Source organism: Jaculus jaculus, chromosome 8 (assembly GCF_020740685.1).
Source record: "Jaculus jaculus isolate mJacJac1 chromosome 8, mJacJac1.mat.Y.cur, whole genome shotgun sequence".
Taxonomy (NCBI): Eukaryota; Metazoa; Chordata; class Mammalia; order Rodentia; family Dipodidae; genus Jaculus; species Jaculus jaculus.
The window spans coordinates 20,373,679-20,379,678 of record NC_059109.1 but is presented as its reverse complement, the minus strand read 5'-3'; positions in this window follow the sequence as shown (position 1 = coordinate 20,379,678).

Genomic DNA, 6,000 nt, shown 5'->3' with positions numbered 1-6,000 from the left:
GGCGTCTCCTTGGGCATCTGGTGGAGGCTGTTCCAGGTGACACTCAGTCAGGCAGTAGGTTTTGAAGAATCGTGTTTACTTTCAACTTACCAAGAAAGATTGGGGGGTGAAAGAAAGGAATGGATTTGACCCTTAATTGATATTGATTTAGGCGTTGGAGTCAGGGCGGGTCCAGTGTTGTGTGGGACCCATGTGGTTTTGCTCCTGAGGAAGGATCTCTGTAATGAAGTCATAAAACTTGGGCTCATGTCACAGGTTTGTTGTAAAGCTTAAAGGACCCAGAACTGTGTTGAGGTTAAAAGTGTAAAAAGTAGGCTGGAGAGATTGCTTAGTGGTTAAAGCACTTGCCTGCAAAGCCAAAGGTCCTTGGTTCGATTCCCCAGGACTCACATAAGCCAGATGCACAAGGTGGCACATGCATCTGGAGTTTGTTTGCAGTGGCTGGAGGCCCTGGTGCACCCATTCTCTCTCCCTGCCTATTTCTCCCTCTCTCTCAGATAATAAATAAATACAAACCATTTTTAAAAAGTACAAAAAGTGTGATTGTTATTAGTTTATTATGCTAAAAGGTCAATAAGGATACATGCATAGGAAGGATCTTTCTTCATTAATTTTTTGTATTTTAGGAGATTTTAAATGTCTTTAAAATTGTGTGTGCGTATGAATGTTTGCTTTCATGTATGTGCATGTATATATGTACATGTATGTGTGTTGGGGGTATAGGGAGGTCAAAGGGCAGCCTTATGGTGTGGGTTCTCTCCTTCTACCTAAATGTTATTTATTTATTTGCACCAAAAGTAGAGAGACAGAAAGAAGGAGAGAGAATAGGCATACCAGGGCCCCCAGCCACTGCAAGTGAACTCCAGACACATGTACCACTTTGTGTATCTCGCTTTACATGGGTCCTAGGGAATAGAACCCGGGTCGTTAAGCTTTGTAGGCAAATGCCTTAACCACTGAGCCATCTCTCCAGCCCCTAGGGTCTATCCTGTTGCCTTTGGGAAGGCCACTGTAGCTGTCCCATGAGTTTGTGGGTACTCTTGGCTCTGCTCTCATTGCTGTAGGCCCACGTGACACTTTGCATCCAAGGTAGATGCTGGGGCTCAAACTGGAATGGGCGGTCTGTCAGAGCGAGTATCGACTGCTGAGCCGTTTCTCCAGCCTTATCCTAGGATCTCTAAGTCTTACCCGGAGCTCGGCCAACGATGATTTGTAGGATGCACATATTATTCCCCGAGCTTAAGTCACATCAACATGTGATCATTCCACAAATATTTACTGAGCACTTGCCAAGGGCCAGGGACTTTCTTGGGAGCTTAAAACACAGTGAGGTGCAATGAATGGCTGTTCGGATTGTGTGCTGCATACTTCCAAGTGTCCAGTCACATTCTAATCTTTTAAAAATATGTTTATTTACTTATTTGCCAGCAGTGAGAGATAGAGAGAAGAGAGACAGAGGGAATGGGTGTGCCAGGACCTCCAGCCACTGAAAACAAACTCCAGAAACATGTGCTATTGTGCATCTGGCTTCACGTGCCTAGTGGGGAATCAAACGCAGGTCCTTAGGCTTTGCAGGCAAGTGTCCCAACCACTAAGCCATCTCCCCAGCCCCCACATTCTAATCTGCCCTGGCGTAGTGCAATGTCCCACCTGCATCTCCACACCTCCTGTGCATACAAGCCCTCCGTCATGATAGAACCCAAAGCTCAGATGTGTTTAATGGAGAACAGCAAGGGAGGGCGACACATGATCTTCCAGAGACCCTTGTCCTCAGAAGGCCCTGCTCCACGCTGGGTGATATCTCTGGGGTGGAAGTAGCTTTGAAAGCTGGGAAGAGTGGATGACTTAGGGTGCAGAGGTCTCGGCTGGAGAAGAGATTCACATAGAAGCAAGTGTGGCTGGACAAAGGCCGTTTTAAGTCTGTTCACTTCAGACAGGGGCATTTCTGAGACCACAGTGATCCTCCTGCTGCCCGGGATTGACTCATCTTCCCCAGGCCTCAGGCCTAATTCCAGAGGAGCCTTCCTGCAGGGTTTCAACCGCCAGGTTTGCTGTCCACTGAGCTCAGAACAAAGGGGTGGTCTTTCCTTGTGGAGACCATAGCATCCTCTGCCTGAGGCCTGAGGAGCCAGACCTCTGTCCTCTGCCTTTTCTTCCAGTCCACCTCTCTTTTTTCCCCTTAGTTTTATATTTTATTTATTTATTTGAGAGATGAGAGAAAGAAAGAGAAACAGAATGGGTGCTTCAGGGCTTCCAGTCACTGCAAATGAACTCTAGATGCATGTGCCTCCTTGTACCGCTAGTTTACATGGGTACTGGAGAATCGAACCTAGATCCTTAGGCTTTGCAGGAGAAGCATCTTAACTGCCCCTCGCAAGCTCCTCCCCCACCCACCTCTCTATCCACAGCTGCCTCTAACTGTGCATAGACAAGGAAATGTCATACACAGCATAAGTATTAAACTCAGGCTACCGGGCTGTGCTCTGCCCTAAGCTATTCTATATTGTGTAAAACAATGGTTCCAGGTGGTTCCTTGCCCTGAGAGACCCCCAAAGCAGACCTTTGTCTCTAGCGTGGGGGACAGAGCTGGGCTGAAGCCCTGGGGACAGTTTGGAATTCTTCACCTGTGGATCCCACTGTGCGTGCACCAGGTTGTCTGATGGTGAGTCAGTGGGCACTGCCACACTCCTTTCATCTAATCCTGGCGACATGGTCACATCCTTTGAGTTGTCTGGGATGTTTTCATTTTATTTTATTATTTATTTATTTTTACTAGAGAGAGAAGGGGGGGGAGAATTGGCATGCCAGGGCCTCCAGCCAGTGCAATCAAACTCCAGGCGTGTGTGCCACCTCGCATCCATGTGTGACCTTGCACGTTTGTGTCGCCTTCTGCGCCTGGCTCACATGGGACCTGGAGCACCGAACATGAGTCCTTAGGCTTTGCAGGCAAGCGTCTTAACCGCTAAGCCATCTTTCCAGCCCTGTCTGGCATGTTTGACAAACCCATAGGTCTGGTTTTCCTGAAATGATCTTGATATACTCTTGTATATGTATTGTAGAACATATGGACCTATGTTCCCGATCAACTTCAGTAAGTTCCAGACGCGGGCCCGGTGAGGACTATGGAAAGGGTTGCTGAGGCAAAGGGCTTCCCATACCGAGAGAAGCAAGTAAGATCGGGCGTAGCTGACCTTGAGGTGGACATGTGTAACCGTGCTGTGCCGCCTCACAACCCTGGTCCCATAGGTGGCTCCTATACTGCATGTGATGAGATTGGGATGGTGTCATTCAACGGTGACCCCAGGACCACACAGGCAGCAAGGGGCAGAGCCAGGGTTCCGGCAGAGGGCCCAGCACCTGACCCCTGCACCACCCTGCATCATGGGTAAGCACGGAGGGTCTTATGGGATATAAAGTCTATGAAGAGCATGAGCTCTTCATGGGAGACAGCGTGTCCCCAAGGAAGTGTGTTCTTCATGTGCCACACCAGCTCCAAGGAGGAGGTAGGAGAGATTGAATCTCTTGAAGCAACCCAAATGCTGCCCACCTGGGTCCAGGAGTTGCTGTTTGAACAGCTGAGTATATTGGGAAGGGGATAGATAGGTGGGGGATGGGTCCGACCCCAGCACACTTTCAGACATCCCCACCATCTGACGATCTGTTCTTCAGTCAGTGACCTGGATGCAACCTGGGTTCAGGCAGGGCAAATGAGGCTACCCTAAGGCTCCCTCTTCAGAGTTGGGCGCTCCCTAAAGGAGAGGCAGGGTGATGAGAAGCCTGGTTGAGACAGATGTCTAGCAGGAGACAAAAGCCACTATTCCCCAGCAGAGGAAGCTTCCAGCTCAGGTGAGACACCAGGAGGCAGCTTTGCGGTCTCCTGTCATATAGCCCTAGACTCTCTGGAGCCTGGGTATCCAATCCCATAAGACCCCCGGGGCTGAGTCAGGCCCAGAGGTAGCTCTCAGCCTGCAGGCTATTTCCTGTGACTGAATCCTTGTGAAATGATGTCAGAGGTATTGGTAAACTGGAGGTGGGGGGGGGGTGGAAGTCAGTGTTGCCAGCTCACTTGGGATTGATTCTTGTCATCCCAACCCCGTCCCCTCCCCAACCACTGGGAGTGGCCTGTAAAATCCACTGCAAAGCTTAGACCACTCCGTTGGCACAGCACTAGGAAGTGGTTCAGGTGCTCAAGTCAAGACCTAAGAAGTACAGAAGTGACAGCGAACAACCTTGCTCCCAAAAGGGAGAGGGCAGGGCGTGTGCTGCCATCCAGAGGCTCTGCAAAGCCAGGTAGCCTCAAGGACATGTTAGCTCATATTGCTGTGGTGACAAATGGCCACAAACTGTTGCTCAGCTGGGCACCCAGTCATTATCTCACAGTCCTCTAGGTCAGAAGCTTGGCACAGCGGGCACCACTCAGGGTCCCCGAGGCCACGGTTCACACACCCACCAGACGTCACGGGAGCATTTCCTGGAGACCCTGGGAAACGTGTGTTCCAAGGATCCTCTGGTCTCGGCAGAACCTGGCTCTTGTCTGTAGGTCAGCAGGGAGCCACTCAGCCCTTGGACAGCCTGCCATCTTCTTTAGGGCTCCCTCTGCTTTATAGGGGTCAAGATTGGCCACCCCAGGAGCTCTCTGTCTCCTTGTTCGCTGAATCTCTCTTCCTCTTGGGTTCAAAGTTCTCTGCTTTTCCGAACTGCTGTGACTAGCATGGGCCCATTCCTACTCCAGAAACGTCTCTGTTCAGTTCCCTTACCCCATCACACCTGCAGCGTCTTTTGCCATGCGGTGAGGGTGCCATACTCATATGTGTGGCACTTCTCCTACCCAGAGGGAGGTTCTACCCAGTGCCAGCTCCTGATTGTCCACCATGACTATGCAACGGCAATCAGTCACGGGGAGGAAGGCTCACATCAGTTCCTAAAGTCTGAGTCCATCTGGTAAGATATGTCAGCTGAGAACAGTTTGTGCTATACAAACCCAAAATTTTAAAAGATCAATCCAGGCCTGGAGAGACAGCTTAGCAGTTAAAGCACTTGCCTGTGAAACCTAAGGACCCAGGTTCAATTCCCCAGTAACTCATGTAAGCCAGGTACACATAGTGGTGCATGTGGAGTTCGTTTGCAGTGGTTAGAAGCCCTGGAACACCCGTTCTCTTTCTCTCTCCCCTCTCTCTGCCTCTTTCTCTCAAATAAATAAATAGATAAACTAAAAACTTATTTTATTTTTACTTGAGAGAGAGAAAGAGGCAGAGAGAGAATGGGCCTGCCAAGGCCTCTAGCCATTGCAAACGAACTCCAGATGCATGCACCCCTTGTGCATCTGGCTAATGTGGGTCCTGGGGAATCAAACCTGGGTCCTTTGGTTTTGCAGGCAAATGCCTTAACTGCTAAGCTATCTCTCCAGCCCCCAAATAAAATTTTTTAATTAAGAAAAAAGATTAATCCACAAATTCCATTCTATCACAGAATAAGGGTTCCAGGCTCTCGTGACCTAGCGTGAATCCAGGCTTCTCTTAGCATCTTACTCTGCCATCCACAGCCTGATGACTTGGAATATGGCACCTCACCCAGAAGCAGATGGAATGATGCATATGGTTGCTGTTTTCAAATAGAAAACAGCTTCAAAGTTCCCATTGAGCTGAAACAACCATGAGTGGTCATCATGGTCCATAATGGGATATTCCAGGAACTGTTTTGTTTTCCTATAGAGACTCTGGAGTCATGGTCAGCTAAACTCAACTCATTGCCCAGTCTTCAATTTTATTTTTTGGTGTGTGTGTGTGTGTGTGTGTGTGTGTGTGTGTGTGTGGAGTATATGGCATGCATGCAGACACATGTGCACAGTGCAGAGGTTGGAAAGAATTCTGGATGCCTTTCCTCTCCTCACTCACCTACCTGACCCCCCCCACCCCAATCACCATATCTTGGTATCCCTGGTCTCTACCCCTCCAGGATGAGGGTTACAGATGTGTGAGGCTATGCCCAGCTGTTTACATG